Genomic DNA, 16,667 nt, shown 5'->3' with positions numbered 1-16,667 from the left:
CCCTGTCGGGACGTGTGTTTATTGTTTCTCCTTCCACCGCTCCGAGAGCTGGCAGAGCAGAGCCCAGTGCACAGCGCTGGGAGGGGAAGTGCTTTCCTGCAAATTCCCATTCATACCAGGGGTTACATTTAGCACTTTTTCTCTGTGATCATCATGGGGAAAGAGGGCAGGTGTGAGGGATGCTTCCAATGTTCATGTCCCTTGACTGTATTATATCTTTCCTGATGAAGATGTTTCAAATTGTAGTTTGTCCACCTCTGTGATAAACTCTGCCCTCTGCTCTGCCCTGTCTAAAGCACACCGCTTCACTGCTGGGGCACCAAGATGACAGTGATATTCAAACTCGTGGCACCTAGATGACATTGGTTCCACCTAGACCTTCTGAGAGGCATTTCTCCACCATGATCCAGGTGACTAAGAGGGTTTGGGCTGTTGTGCTCAGGACACCTCTTCTTAGCACTGTCCACAGTGTCCCTTGTTCATGTAATTATTGTGGGCAATTGAGGCCACCTGTCACCTTGCAGCACATCTATACAACATTATTGATACTTAGTGGTCATGAGTACCCTGTCCTGATGCATCATCTAGGAAACAGAGTAGGGAAGCTCTGCAAGCATAATCAGAGATCATCTGCCTAGCTTTATGATCGATGGTGACAAGGGGAAGCAGCAAGGACAGACTGCATGTAACCAGTTCACTACTGGTCACAGCTCCTCCTTCACTCAGGAAAGATGTCATGGGACAAAGCTCATGAGAAAACAGTTCTCACTCCATTTCCCGACAGCCCAGGCATTTCTCTACTCAATTTCCTATGCTACAGCTGTAGTTATTTTTATCCAACAACCAAATATGCAGGAAAAAGATACAGGAAGAGGAGCAGATTTGCATCATGGCTTTCAATGAGTTCAGTAGGTGGGTACTGAGGATGTCTTGCTGGATCCTCCATTATGTGGTTCTGGACTATCCTGCCAGGGTACTCCATGGTGTGCATCTCTGTGTGTGTGAATAGCATATGAGGTTGTGTGTAAACATGTAGGGCTTCCTATACCAAGGCTGAGAGACTGGGTTCTTCCCTAACATAGTCAAATGGAATGTGATTATATGCAAATCATTTCTGAACTCTCTCATTAAACACATTGCACCCAGGCCAGCTATGCCCTGGACTTTGTAGCCATGGTGAGAGGACCTATCTGGTGCAAGCAAGGTCCATGGCCCTGGACTCCACTGGAGGGAAAAAAAGGAGACATGTCTTGCACCAGAGACCGAGCTCTGCAGTGGAGCAGTTGTTAGTGAGGCCCAGGCTGGGAGGGAAGAGAGAGTTGTTGTTGCAGCTCCCCATATGACTGTGTCACTATGAGGGGACGCAGAGTGCCACACAGCACAGTAATAATCTGCTCCATCTTTGGCCTCAATCCCAGCGATGGTCAACGTTGCTGTGTTAGCAGAAGTATTGGCAGAGAAACGTTCAAAGACACCTGAGGCTCTGCTCCGGGACTCCTGGATCAGTAGCCAAGGACCATTCCCTGGGTGCTGTTGATACCAGGCGGGGTTGGTGGTGCTAATGAACTCCACACCAGTGGCGACAAGTAGGGGGTGCGTGGTGGTGCGTGTGCCCCCCTGAGAGCAGGGTTCCCTGCCTAGGCGATGGGTGGGGGGCAGGCGAGAATGCTGTTGCCCTCTCTGAGAGCGCCGGCCAGGGAGTGGGGGCACCAGGAGAAGCGATCCCCACAGTCCCCCTGCGGCTGATCGTGTTGACCAGGGGGAGGGGGGGGCTTCCCCCACAGCCAATCGCACCAGCTTGGAAGTGTACGATTGGTTGTGGAGGACCCCCTCCCCGCCCATCAACATAATCGACCATGGGGGGAGACGGGGGGGACCCACCCCCAGTCACTGACTAGCTGCTTGGGAGAGCGAGTGTCCCCTCTGACTCAGGAGGCACCATGCTCCATGCCCTGCAGTGCGCACCGCAGAGTTGCCGTTTGCCCCAGCGCCACAGACAACGTGGGATGTGCTTGTGTCAGCGCACTCTGAGCTCTGCCCTGCAAAGAGCAATGCAGACACCCCATCACAACCTGCTCCCGCCCCTGAGAAACACTTCTTACCAACTCGGAGAGCAAGACCTCAGAGCAGAGGGAGACATCAGCCCCATCTCTCAGCACTCCCTTGAAGGAAAACCTCCCCTCCCTTACCAAAGCAGAACAGGACAACCATGTGGGCAAGAGGGCTTGAGGCCACGCTGGGAATCCAGAGCACTCGGCTTCCTAAAGCAAGGTCTCTTGTAGGGAAAACACACATTTAGAAAAGGGAAGTGGAGGATCCAGAAGATCTGCAGAGACACAGGGGGCCTGAAGAAAAGGAGTCATCTGAGAAGAGAAGGACAAGACCATTTCCTTATCCTTCCATCCCAGCCCAGTGAACTCAGATATCAAGGGTCACTGTCCAGCCTCTGTGCAGGGCACGTGGGCATACTGTTCCCATGGGACTTCTCAAAATTACGGTAAGTGTCTGTGCCTTCTTAAACCTTCGGAAGTGCAGAGTGAGAGACCAGGTCATGCAACTAGAGTGTGAAATGCTTATAACACACCTCAGGTAGTGTCACTACCTCTGTTTGCATCCCTGCGCCCTCTAATCTGATATGGGATCCCAAAGGCCGAGGTTTTATAGCATGGTTCAGCTAGAGTGGAAAGCTGAGGATGGGGTGAGCAGTGTTTGAGGCTGAGCTTTTTATTCAGAGCAATACAAGAGCTCAGCTTGTACAATACCATAAGGTGTGAGACTGGTGTGAGGGGACATGTCTGCATGATGTGCCATGGCTAAGGATTCGCTCCTGTGCTCCCACACTTAGGGGTCTGCACTTGCCACCCCCACCCCTCTGCTCAGAGGGGCATGGGGAAGGGGCTGTGGGTGCCCAGCCACACGTGCACAGCACTGCAAGGCGCCAGTGGTTTCAAACACAGAGAAACCTGAATGAAGCCAATTGGTCGACATAAGCAGGATGCTGCTGGCCAGGTAGTGCCCCATACAGGTCCTGTCTGTGGGCACAGCCTAGCGGGACACGAGAAAGGAGCGGTGGGAAATGGAGAAGTCCCATCAGGCTCCAGAGAGGAAACCAGGTGGAACTGGACCTGCTCTGCGCTCCTCCTGCCTTTGCCTTTCTGTGTCTCTTTCTTCTCTGTCTATCCATCTGCCTGTTCTGTCTGGGGCAAGCAGCAGGAAGGAGGCTCGTCGCTCTCATATGCTGAAAAATTGGGGCAGGTTTGGGGTTTCCATCTCCTGCATCAGCCAAGGGAACCACAGCCTTCACGGGGCCCTGTCCACTGTCACAAGAACCATGGACACAGCCCAGTGCTCTCTCTAGGCAGAAGAGCCTTCTTGCATCCAACTGTCCCCAGAGCAGTCAGAGTGAAGGGGATTCCTTGGGAACTTGCAACCTCTATCAGACAAACTGCTGCTGTGTTGAAGGGGTGAATGCTCTCATTCTGCCCTCATCCACTGCAATTCAGGACTCCATAAACTACCATTTGGCTGCTGGCTCTGACCTCCCAGCTGAGCTGTTTCTGCTGGATTCATTCCAGAGGATGGTATAAGCTCAATCCCAAAGCACCAGGGCTGTGCTCCAGGCGTTCACAGGGGAAGAGCTGCTCCCAATGGTTCCAGAAAGGAGTCATCTTCACACTACAGTATTGCCTGTATCGGACTGTTGTTGTGTTGCACTTGTGCATCTGAGCCCAAGTCATAACTCAGCCCCCAGGGCTCAGCACGAGAAGGGCGCAGATCACAAACACCGTCCCAAAAACCTGATAGCCTAAGACAGGAGACACCAGGCAGAAATAGGCTCTACAATGGGGAGTGGTCTCATCCCCAAGAGGGAGTCCTGGTCCCTGCCAACAGTCCACACGCAGCCTCTCTGATGGGAATCAACGGCTACTCCTGCTCCAAAGCCCATGTGCTTGTTCCCAGTTATGTGGGGGATTGGGCTGTTAGGCTGGAGGGAAAACATGGAGGTTACTGCTGTTGTGTCTCCACTGATGGTAGGATGGGAGTTGGGGGTGCTGGGCAACGGGCAGCCTGTGGAAATTGGAGCAGTGGAAAGAGAGGACCAGACTCCCCCAGCTCTATGCGCACAGGGCAGGGACTCCAAGCAGCAAGTACCTGCTGCTGCATTTCCAGCTTAGACCTTGGTCAGAGGAGTCAGAGCAGAGAGAGTTTTTGTCCCACTTCCCCATCTGACTGTACAGCTGTGTTAAGTACTCCCAATCCATAACATACAGTAATAATCAGCGTCATCCTCAGGCTGGGCCCCAGTGATGGTCAAGGTGGCCTTCTGGCCAGAAATGGACCCCGAGAACCGGGTGGGGACCCCAGAGGGTTTCTTACTAATTTCATAAATAAGCTGCCGAGGGGCAGAGCCAGGTTTCTGCTGGAGCCAGCCAGGGTAGTTGCTGCTGGTGATGGCTCCGGTGCTCAGGCTGCAGGACAGAGTGACAGTCCCTCCTGGGGACACTGAGGACACCGCAGGCTCCTGAGTCACCACAGGACGGGGCCAGACCCCTAAAAATCAACATCACAAACCCATTATTAACCATTCATTGACCGCGCTGACAGGAAAGCAACTGCCCCCATGACAGGCACAGCCTGAACCCTTCTGCTGACCTGAGCAGCACGTCATCAGCACCAGGAGGAGCGGGGCACAGGCCATGGTGATGAATCCTGACCAGTTTGGCTTCCTAAGTCTCTCTTAAAGCCGCAGAGCTGAGACCGGCCCCTTCATGCAAATCTGCCCCCGTCACTGGCTGCTGCTGGTGCGTCGCCCTGTCGGGACGTGTATTTATTGCTTCTGCGCCCACCGCTCCGAGAGCCGGCAGAGCAGAGTCCAGGGCACAGCGCTTGGAGGGAAAGTGCTTCATTATAAATTCATATTTATAGCAGGGGTTAAACATCGCACTCTTCCTGCTTGATCATCATAGGAATATAGGGCAGGCATGGGGAGTCTGATTACACTGTGCATGTCCCCCTCACTCTGCCACATCTCTCCTGAGGAAGATGTTTTCAATTGTAATTTCTCCACCTCCATGATCAACTCTGGCCTCTGCTCTGCTCTGCTCTGCCTAAAGCACGCTGCTTCACAGGTGGGGCAGCAAGCTGATATTAATGTCCTAACACCTGGTACTAGAACATGGCCTACACAGTGCCACGTAGACCTTCTGAGAGGCACTTCTCTTCCATGGTACAGGTGACACTAACAGGGGTTGGGACCTCATGCTCAGGACACCTCTTCTTAGCACTGTCCCCAGTGTCCCATGTTCATGTCATTGCCACGGGCAGAAGCCCTGACCCAGATAAAGAACCAAAATTGCTGGGTGTTGCACAAGGACATACATGAACCTGGCCCATCCCTGAAAGACAACAGGCTACAAGAGGGGCTGAGGCTGGAGGCGAGGAGAAACACGACCCTCAGACTCTCATGAGCAGCCCCAGCTTTCTGGGTTAGGTCAGGGAGGCTGGTAACAGTCATGGGACTGTGCTGAAGGGGAACACAGAAGAAAGGCAAGAGCAGATGCGATGAGTTGGTCAAGCTGTGAAGGTCCTAGCGGGCAGGGCAAAGGGGGAACCTGATGAGAGTGAAAGTTTCCTGAACTGAGAACAAACCTTATCATTTGAACTATTACTCTCCTCTCTAGCTCCTTCATCCCCTCAAGCCCTTTCTAATGTCCCTGCTGGTAGAGAAACAGGACTAAGCAGACTCTGCTGCAAGCCTCCTGCAGACCTTTGGGTCCCCTAAAGCACAGCTGCAGAGGTCAGCGGGGAACGTGTCTGTATTGCACTAATCCCCAGACGGCTCCGCGAGGGACCACGGCCGCTCAGCGCTGCACAACCCCAGAGGGAGACGCTCCCTGGTCTGAAGACTTTCTGTTTCAAATGGACAAGACAGAGGAAAAGCAAGAAGCAGTCATGCTGTTATCCCCATTTTGTAGTGAAGGAACAGAGGGAACGTGGTTTTCCTCTTGAAACTTGGTCTCCATGGCAGAGCAGAGGCCTGAACAGCGATCTGTTAAGGCACAGACTACATCCTCAGTCCCAGCAGCATCCTCTCATCCCCCTAGATCCAGGACCAGAAGCAGCGTCTGAGATGCAGACAGGCCTGGGCAGTTGGGTGGGAAGGAGCAGGGAAGTCCTGTGAATTCTTCATGTCAAAATCTCCTGCAGGACCTTCCCCTCAGACAGGTCCCAGACAAAGGAAAAGGCCACCAGTATTTCACACAGCTTGGTCTTTACCCTTACTAAAAGTACAGCTGGAAAAGGACAGTGCTTCAGAAGGAGCCTGGTCAGAAGCTGTGACATGAAGCAAGTCCTCAGTCAGACTGGGCAGAAGGGGAAACCCCACCAGCTCTTGCGCATCCCCCCAGCCCAAGCCCCTGTCGCTCAGAGTCAACTCATGTCAGATCTGTGGGGAAGACTGGCACCTTGTGGCCACGAGAAAGTTCTCCTGATACATTGCCTGGGACAGAGGCATGCTAGTGTTGTGCAGTCAGAGTTAAGCAGAGACAACCTGCCTTTCTTTATGGTCAGTGTCCACAAGGACATGCAACAGGGACAGGGACATGCAACTCATTCACTGCTGCTCACAGCCCTCCTGACTGCCAAGGAAAACTGCCACAAGACAAAGCCCATGACGGGAGGGCATTTTGGTATGCATTTCCTGACAGCTCGTCGATTTTCTACTCAGTTTCCCACTCTACACTGAGTTCTTTTCAGTCAAAAGCCAAATATGCAATGGAAATGATATGGGAAAAAGAGCAGAACTGCCTTGTTACAAATGAGATGTGAAGGTGGGCTTTGATTGTGACTCCCTGGGCCCTGTGTGCTATGGTGCTGGACTATTTCTATATGGATGAACATTAAGCAGAGTGTAGGGCTTGAGATTGGTGCTTGGGCCCTGGCTATGAGCTGCAAGAAGCCCTTGCACTCGACTGCGCAGACAGCATCTCCCTGAGGGGATGAAAATGTCAGGGCAGAGGAGGCAAGCTCCAAGCCCCCAGCTATGTGCAGTCAGTGGACAGGGAGCCGTGTCCTCATCCACCCCTCCTATTGCAGCACATCAGTCTCCTGCTCTCCCCTCCCATCCCATCCCTCCATCATCTCTCCTTAGCACCCTCCCCTTTGGCTTCCTTTTCTTCCTCTTCCCCATATCCCAAGAGCTCCTGAGGACCTCAGGACAACAGCACTGTGGATGTTGGCCGTGGAAGCAGCCACAAGTCCAGGGCAGGACTGATTTCCCCCATCCTTTGGAGGTTTTTGACTCAGTTCCCCTTGTGTCTGTAGCCCTGTGGCCTCGGGACTGCAGCTGCCAGGTGAAGCACAGTAGTAATCAGAGTCACTGTGGGCTTGGACTCCACTGATGGTTATCGTGGCCATGGTGGCAGATCCCTCAACAGCACCAGAGAATGTGCTTGGAGTCCCTGAGGGCCTTTGGCTACCCTGGTCCCTACCCAGCACTGTCACAGTGGCAGGCACCAGAACATATAGTCTTTATTGAAGCTGCCACAACTCAGGACACAGGAGATGTGAACGGCTCCACCACAAGAGGCTGAACCTGGGGGTGCCCGAGTCAGGACGTGCAGGGCACCAGAACCTGACCCCGAATCAGAGCAGCGAACGCGGAGACGTAGAGGAGCTTCGGCACCACGAGGAGGGTGAGAGAGGAGTGATTGTGCCAGGAAGCAGAGGAGGGCACTTCTGAATGATTCCTCAGTAGTGGAGAAATAAGTGAAGAGATGAGGAAGAGAGGGGTTCAGGCCATGGTGGGAATCACGACCAGCTCAGCCTCCTGAGGCAAAAAGGTCTCTGACTGAGAACCACCAAGGTTATTGTAAACCTAAAATGCTGAGAACAGCCACTTCAGGCAAACCTACATCCTGCTCACTGCCTGCTCATCTTCTCTTCGCTTTCCTCAGTCTCATCAGAAAAGACAAAAGGACAGAGACGCATCTTACACTTTGTCCCACCCACTGCAATTCGGGACTCCATAATCTACAAGTCTCTGAGGCCCCGCTGGGCTGTTTCTGCTGCATTCCTTGCAGAGGATGTTACAAGCAAAATCCCAAAGCGCTAGGGCTGTGCTCTCGGGTGCTCTCCGGACTTTCAGGAAAAGAGACATCTTTACACGACTGCCAGTATCTGGCATTTGTTGTGTTGCACTCATGCACCTGTGCCCAACCCGTAACGCAACCCCGATGGGCTCAGCACTAGCAGCACACAGAACACAAACACTGTCCTGAAGACCGGATAAACCGAGTCAGGAGACACCAGGCAGAAACAGGCTCTCCACTCAGAGTGGTTTCATCATATCTCCATTCCCTAACACGGAGCCCTGGTCCCTGCCAGTACAACAAAACACCCAGGGATCCTACAAAGCCTAGAGCATGTGCTTGTTCGCAGTCATGTGGAGAGGGGGCTGTTGGGCTGGAGGAGAAAATGGAAGTTGCTGTTGCTGTCTCTCCATGGATAGTGGGATGGTGGTTGGACATGCCAGGCACAGGGCAGCCTGAGAAAATTGGTATAATGGAAAGAGAGGACCAGACTCCCCTACATCTACGTGTGCAGAGCAGGGGCTCCAAGGCAGCAAGTACCAGCTCTTGCATTTTCACTTTCAAACCTCGGACGGAGTCAGAGCAGAGAGAGCTTTTGTTGCACTTCCCCATTGGGGTATATCACTGTGGCGAGCACTCCCAGTCCATACCAAACAGTAATAATCAGCGTCATCCTCGGGCTGGGCCCCAGTGATGGTCAAGGACATGGTGCTCCCTGATCGGGACCCAGAGAAGCGCGCTGGCACACCAGAGGGCTGGGTACTGGTGCTGTATATCAGCAGCCGAGGAACATGGCCCGGTTTCTGTTGCACCCACTGTGGGTAGTTGCCATCACCAACTGCTCCACTGCTCAGGCTGCACGCGATGGTCACAGTCCCTCCTGGAGACACCTGCTCTGACGGCTTCAGCGACTGCAGCTGCTGGGAACTGGAACCTGCAAAGAAAGAACAAGCTCACGAGGACCACGGCAGAGCACTGGCCACAGCAGCTGTCAGCGCCCTGGGCAGGGAGATCAGCGCTGCAGCATTTCACCAGTCACCTGTTGTACCTTCTGGCAGAAAAACCTCCCTTCCCCACATAGCCTGTGAGCAATGCAAGGAGCAGGGCCCAGGCCATGGTACAAATGCAGACCAGTTCGGCTTCCTGAGGTAAATGGGTCCCTGCCTGAGACTCTCCATGTGTCTCTTAAACCCTCAGAGCTGAGAACTGCCCCTTCATGCAAATCTGCTCCTCACTCCTCCATTACAGCCCCTTCCCCCCTGTTTTTCTCTTTCTACCATAAAGGCAGAGCCACCTACCAGGGGACTCCTCCCGGGAATGAGGGCATGCAGCAGGCAATGTCCTACACTTAGGTCTTTTCTGGAACGTGGCCTTATGCTTTGGTTGCCCTCTGAGACCCTTAAAAACACCCAACTTGCCTTGACCTGAGCACCTTAGAAGGATATGTCTCATTGCTCAGACAGAACCCATTAACTTCAGAGCAGGGAAAAGCTCTGTCTTGCTTTTATCCACTTTGAAATTGGGCTTATTGAGGGGACACATGTGCTGTGTTTCCTGTCATATTGAATGAAATAGTTTGAATGTTTGTAATGGTTGCCCATTAGCCAGTTTCAGGAAGAAGATAAGATTTATCTCCTTATCTAGGTCATTGTTTTGGACTACGTGTGAAAGATCCAAATGCTCAACAAAGGTAATTTCTGTTGAGTAAGATCCGAGCCCAAATTTGGGAGTTATGATGAATTGAGTAGGAGGAGCCCGATGACGGCAGCTCACTCAATAAAAACCTGTAACTTACTGTCCCAATTTGGAGGTGACTATACTTGCAGAACAACGAAGGAAGAATCGCAAGTATAAGTTCAGATTAGATTGATCGCCTAATCAAGCCTCTCCGTGAACACGAATCTCTTAGTTCACGCTGAAGCTGCGGAGCGCCCGAAAGGGACTGAAGGAAGGGGACGTAGTCCTATCACTGGTGAGCCCAGCTCATTGAATCGTATTGCTGAGGCGAGCCTATTGAATTGTATTGCTGAGGCGAGCCCATTGAACCGTACTACTGAGGCCAACCCATTAAATTGTACTACTGAGGAATGAAACCATATTTAGGTGTTTGGCTTCTCGGAATTCTAGGATTGTAAGTATATTATGAAAAATAATAGTATTGATTCAAATTTAACTTTTAGTTGTAATTGTAGTTGTTTTTGTAATACTAATTCTTATAGCATTGTTTGGGAAGGAAGTGCATTCGGAGCATTGTTTCTGATACATGTAATTATTGCGTTCTTAATGTTTGTGGTGTTTCTTAAAGCTAAGCAGTGTTATATACATAGCAAAGAATTTTAAAATAAAATTGTGTTGTACAAATTAAGTGTGTAATCATTGTGAAATCGTGCAATCAGCTAACTACTCCCCCAGCCAGTGCATCAAAACGAATCAGTAAATTGTGTGGGATTTTCTCTATTCCATAACCCACTAGAGACATTTCCCAGCTCATATCCAGCAGGAGTCAGTCAAATTAATGGGGGATTCAGTATAAGCTGCTCATACAGTAGCCCAGACCCAAAGGCAGAGGCAAGTGGCTGCAGGCCCCAGGCCAGGTTTCCCACTTTGGGACCTGCAACATCTCTGCTCTTCTGTGCACGGGTCAAATACTCAGTGGCAGCATCTACACGTGCATAAAGGCTGTGCAGTAACCAATATTATTGCGCAGTTTGAGTGCATGTCTACACATGCATGCCTGTACTGCACAATAAATATGGTGACTTATGCCAACTTGAGCATAAATTTGATACTTACATAATGCAAGTATCAAATTTATGCCTGATTACTTACTGCTCAGTGATGCACATGTAGACACCTTACTGCGCAGTAACCAATAGAATTAAACAAGCCATTTTAGACAATACAGACAATCCCTTGGTATCTCAACAGCGGAAAAAGCATAATACTGGCTACTCTTTCGCTAACTCTAGTCCCAAGTCAGACCACGCACAGCGTTAATGCGTTTCAATACCTGCACGTGTAGACACCGGCTTATTCCCAGTTTTTGAGCAGTAACTTATTGCCAGTCAATTTAAGCCAGGGCAAAAGCATGTGTAGACACGCCCAGTCAGTGCCAATCCTGCAGCAGGTTTTTGCCGTTGGAGGGAACCACCACAGTCATTTTCCTTCCAGTCTGCATGAGGGTTTCTCCTCCGTTCCTGTGAGCTAATAGGAACCTGCCCCATTATCCCCACGGTGATTAATATATCAGACTGCCAGTCATCCAGGCTGGAGCTCCATTGTACAAGGTGCTGCGGAAAACCATGTCAGCAGTGCCCTAAGTACCAGAGGGTCCTACCCAGGGCACGGGCACACCCCAGGTCTGTCAATGGCAGCAGCGCAGCCTTGAGCATGAAGCACAGGTCTGGGGACCAAGGGCTCTGGAGCCTGATTACCCCATCAGTTATGGGGACAAGCCGTGAACAGGGCAACAAAGCCCACCTGGTTCCCAGAGGTCTAGTAAGAAGTACTCAGTGACTCCACGATGCGCTGGGCAGGAGAAACCCGAGACACTAAGGGATGGGAGCAGCCAGGCGCTCTGGGGCTCACAGCGCTCTGCGGCTGGTGCCACGTCTGAGCCACCAGGGAACGTGTCCCAGTCTGTGCTGAATCCAGTCTGGGCGGCTCCTCTCAGTGCTGACTCCAGTGCTCAGGCTCCTGGTGACTCCTTCCTCAGGGCTGTCCTGCTCTTGCCCCACCAAGGAGTCCTGAGCAAGGAGTCCCATGGGCAGAACCAGGGGCTGAAATATGCCCCGGGCTCCTCACCGCCTGGCCTTGGTTCAGATTTCTCTCTCAGCAGCATTCTCGTCTGCAACTGAAATCTTGGACCTCAGTTTTCTGCCACTTTTAGGGGGTTTGAAATGTTTCAATATATTTTCATGTATATTCTCAGATCGTTTCTTACTGCCCTGCCCTGCTTGGATCTCTCTAACCTATGGGCCAACACATTAGACCGGGGTAGGCAACCCCTTGCACGGGTGCCAGAGTGTGGCACATGAAGGCGTTTTGTATGAACATGAGCCTGCAATGCGATGCGGCGGCTAGTAAAGTGACCAAAATGCTGGCTTGCATCCATAGATGCTTCTCAAGCAAATCCTGGGATGTCATTCTCCCCCTGTACTCGGCCTTAGTGAGGCCGCAGCTGGAGTACTGTGTCCAGTTTTGGGCTCCACAATTAAAAAAGGATGTGGAGAAGCTTGAGAAAGTCCAGAGAAGAGCCACGCGCATGATCAGAGGTCAGGGAAGCAGAACCTACGATGACAGGCTGAGAGCCCTGGGGCTCTTTAGCCTGAAAAAGCGCAGGCTCAGGGGTGATCTGATGGCCACCTACAAGTTTATCAGGGGTGACCACCAGCATCTGGGGGAACGTTTGTTCACCAGAGCGCCCCAAGGGATGACGAGGTCGAATGGTCACAAACTACTTCAAGATCGTTTCAGGCTGGACATAAGGAAGAACTTCTTTACTGTCCGAGCCCCCAAGGTCTGGAACAGCCTGCCACCGGAGGTGGTTCAAGCGCCTTCATTGAACACCTTCAAGATGAAACTGGATGCTTATCTTGCTGGGATCCTATGACCCCAGCTGACTTCCTGCCCTTTGGGTGGGGGGCTGGACTCGATGATCTTCCGAGGTCCCTTCCAGCCCTGATGTCTATGAAATCTATGAAATCAGGGCAGATGGTGGGGAAGAGGCTGGGGCTTTGCTGCCACAACAGGGATTGAGCCCCGCACAGCCCCTCCCCACCACCCCCATCATCCACCCCGGCACACCTGCATCTTACAAGTTGAAGTTGTGGGTGTTTTTGTCACTCTGCTCAAAAACATTGCCGATCCCTGCATTAGACAGTGCCTTTTCTACCATAACAGCATTTTTCCACTGGGTCACCCTGAAAAGTTCCCCAGGTTGTGTGTAGCACCCCAGCTCTACAAGGGTTTAGCTCCATCAACCATTTCTTCTCAGAGAACATTTCAGTGCAGTTTCCCTTTAATTCACTATCTGTATCACTGTTGTTAGGTTCAGACAGGACATTTCCCAGCTTTGTAGGCAAGTTTCTCTGCCTCTGATGAAGCTGTGGTATCTCAGAGCAAGTACAGCTCTGAAGTACCACAGTCTCTATGCTGTAGCATTGCCTTGACCAGAGGAGTTTGTATGGGCCCAATCTCTTTAGTAGTTGTATCTGTCCTCTCTGCAATACATCCACACAGCCAGGAGCCAGGAGCCTTCTCGCTGCATGGCTTACAGAAATTGCAATTCACTGTTCAGCTTCAGGCAGCATCGATGCCGTATGAATTGAGTGCAAAGCAAATTTCTGCAGCTGGATGAGGTTTTTTATCTCTGTTCCTCTGTTGCTGCCACATGAAGCAGAGCAATCATCAACCTCATCATCATCTCGAGCCCCCCTGACAATTCCCCTGGGTGTGTTGGAAGAGCTGTCAGTGGCACCAGAGAAACAGCCGGGAATCTCCAAGAGACTTTTGCTGTGATCAGATGTAAGCACCACTGGAGTGTGGCCAGGCCGCTGCTATAATGTTTACTCTATGCCTTTGGGTTCCAGGGATGGGGCACGCACTCAGACCTCCATGCCTTTGGGGTCTGTCCTCGAGTCACTGTTCAGCAGAGACTGGTGGGGTGGCAAACAGTTTTATCTTTATTAGGAACCGGATTAAGCAACTCATATGCTCACAGCTTGCAGGGAGAACTACAACTACCCACCACCACAAACCACACCCACAGGGCATCAGGGGGAGAGATTGGGTCATCCCACTGCTGGCCCCCTAAAGGTACATCCCATATACCACAGCTGCTGAAACCAGGAGTTCCAGTTATCTCCAATGCAGCCACTTGCCCTTGCTACAGGAGTTCAGAACGGTTCCTCCCTCAGAGGCTGATACCAGGAGTGTCTACATCAGCACAAGCTGAGCACTGGAACCTGAAAATAATCAGCAGCAAAAAGAGGGTTTAGGAGGAATGTAAGGAAATCTTCAGAAAACTCTGATGTATAGATGGGTATAACAAGGTAGACTCCAAACAGTGTCTAGCCCGCTGGGTTACCTTCTATTTATACATTATACTTTTCCATAGGGGTGCCAACTGTGACTGAAGCTATTCCGGGAGGTTCGGGGTTTTTTTCCCCAACAAGATGTAATGTCATTAATAGGGGTGCAACAATAGAGATTTTTGGGGCCAATACTGATGGTCAATTTTTAATGAACCATATCAGCCAATACCAATCTGATTGCCAATATGCAGCTCGGCAGCTTGGAAAGTAGCATCTGACTGGTAAGTCTGTTGTGGGGGAAGGGGTGATGGGGGAGGAAAGGGGTTTGGGGGAGACCCAGTGCTGCCACCATCCACCCCAAGTGCAGTCCAGCAAACCCACGCCCACCCCCCTGCGGGGAAGAGCTCAGCACCACCTTGGCCACAGCCCACAATGGCAGCCCACCCTTGCCCCACACAGATCTGGGGGCACATGCCCCCCATGCCCTCCCAGGGTGCACACAGGGGCTACCTCCCCTGCTCATGGCTCCATCTCACACCCCACCCCAGCTGTACAGTCCCTGCACCTGCCCCAGCCCCAGCCCCACTCCCTCCCACACCACTGGGGCTTCAATCTGTCCTGTTCCCCCCACTACACCTCTACCCTCACAACAGACTTACCAGCCGGATGCTGCTCTTCATGCTGCTGGGCTGTGCTCCTGGCTGCCTGCATGCTGTGCTGTGGCTGCACACATGAATGGGGCATTTATCGACAACATTATTGGCCACATCAGCCAAAAAAGTCGATTACCAATACTGTCAATTTTCCTTATACCAGTGCCGATCTGATATGGAACCAATATTTCAATGCATCTCTGGTCATTAACTGTGCTGTTCAATCCATTCACAACATCAGCCTCCCAGGTTGCTTTCAATAGTTGCCAGGAGATCAATGCCAACTCTGTCAGTCTCCGGGCCAATCCGAGAGGTTTGGCAACCCTACTTTTCCAGGAGAATGGATAAACATCCTCCCTTATAAAAAACAAAAAGAAGGGGAAAGTAGGCCTCACTAGAGCATTGATCAATATACGCTGCTCACACAAAGGCTTTCCTAAAGGCATTAGGCAGCAAAGCTGCCTAATGCACAAACTCCTCACATAAACAAAACTTGGTATTTGAGTCAGACGTTCATTCCTACCAAGAGATGGGAAGGGAAAGGAAGATGATTGTACAAGGTAGGATAGTCCAGTACCAGGATGATAAGCCTGGAACAGAAACACCTAGGTCAGAATGTGAAACAAGACCATGGTACAGGATAGTTTAAAACATTCAAAATACAGAGGGAATGCAATAGGTAATTTGTTTCATCATTGTATAAAAGAAGAAATGAAAAGCAGCCTGGGGGAGCCTGCACAGTGTTGTGCTGACTACCTTGTCACAGTTACAAATGCCTTAACTCCTGGTCTGATGTACTTGTTAGGCCAAAATATGTTAGGGCTGTGCTGGTAAACAATAAATCCGGGTGAGTCTTTGCCACCAACCAAGCCTGTGGTCATTCTTTAAGACAAGACTGGTGCTGGGAGCTGCTGGCTACAACTTTTTCAGGCTCCACATTCCTGAAACTTCAACACCAACAGCACTTCAATAATACCAACAAAAACAATAGCAGTGATGACACCAATAACCCCACACGACAAGGTGTAGTTAGGATGTGGCAGGGCACGTGGGTGCCTGACACTTTAGGAGGCAGGCAGGCTGCAAAGCCAACAGCAGGTGCTAGCCAGGGCTAATTGCGAGCCAGCTGACCCAGTGGGCTGGCAGGTGAGGCCAGGCCTGGTTGGAGGGAGTCATCTGACTCAGGGCTAGGCTGGGCTTAGGTAGGATACCTAAGCCCAGCTGGGGCCCCCTCCCTGATATCACTGTAAGACATCAAGGTGTAGCAGGCAACTGAAGGAGTACTGCCCAGAAAGTGAAGGCTGCAGGGACTCCAGGGGCTTTATGGCCACCCCTGGAGAGGCTCTCTGCCCCAGGAAAGATTCCCCAGTACCAAGGAAATAAGAGCAGGAGCAAGAAAAAGAGGAGCGCACACCATAGTGGGGAACCCAGACCAACTCAGCTTCCTCAATCAAACAGGTCTCCAGCTGGGACTCTTGGAGTCTCTCTCAAACCCTCAGAGCTCAGAACATGTACTTTATACATATCTGTCTCCTGCTCCTTGGGTGCTGTCGGTCTCCTGCCCTTGCCCATTCTCATCTGAGAACTGTGGCAGAAATGCCACTGTCGGTGCCCCTCTCCAGAGATCTGTCTCAGCCGGCCTGAGAGGCTGGTGTTGAATCCCTCAGGGCGGGGATCTCCCACCTTGTCTGCAGACAAAAGCCTGGCACCTGGGAGGCGATGCTCTGGTCACCTGGGCAGGGGGGGAAAGCCCGGCCCTGCGAGCGGGCCCAGGTAGCCAGGGATGCTTTGTAGATTGGTCGGTTTGTAGCCAGTATTGGCAGCTTCGATTGGACCGGGCTGCTGAGGTCAGAGAGGTTATTTAAAGGCCCGGGCCAGGAAGAAGGCAG

At 51.7% G+C, this 16,667-nt stretch overlaps 1 pseudogene; it reads right to left on the bottom strand.

Moving 5' to 3' along the window:
• Positions 1-7,792: 7,792 nt before the first annotated feature.
• The window catches only part of LOC102373973, a 15,593-nt pseudogene continuing 6,718 nt past the window's right edge, over positions 7,793-16,667 (bottom strand).

The sequence above is a fragment of the Alligator sinensis genome, unplaced genomic scaffold, assembly GCF_000455745.1.
Source record: "Alligator sinensis unplaced genomic scaffold, ASM45574v1 scaffold505_1, whole genome shotgun sequence".
In the NCBI taxonomy this organism is placed as follows: domain Eukaryota; kingdom Metazoa; phylum Chordata; order Crocodylia; family Alligatoridae; genus Alligator; species Alligator sinensis.
Note: the sequence above shows the minus strand (reverse complement) of the source record. Positions and strands in the feature narration are given on the sequence as shown.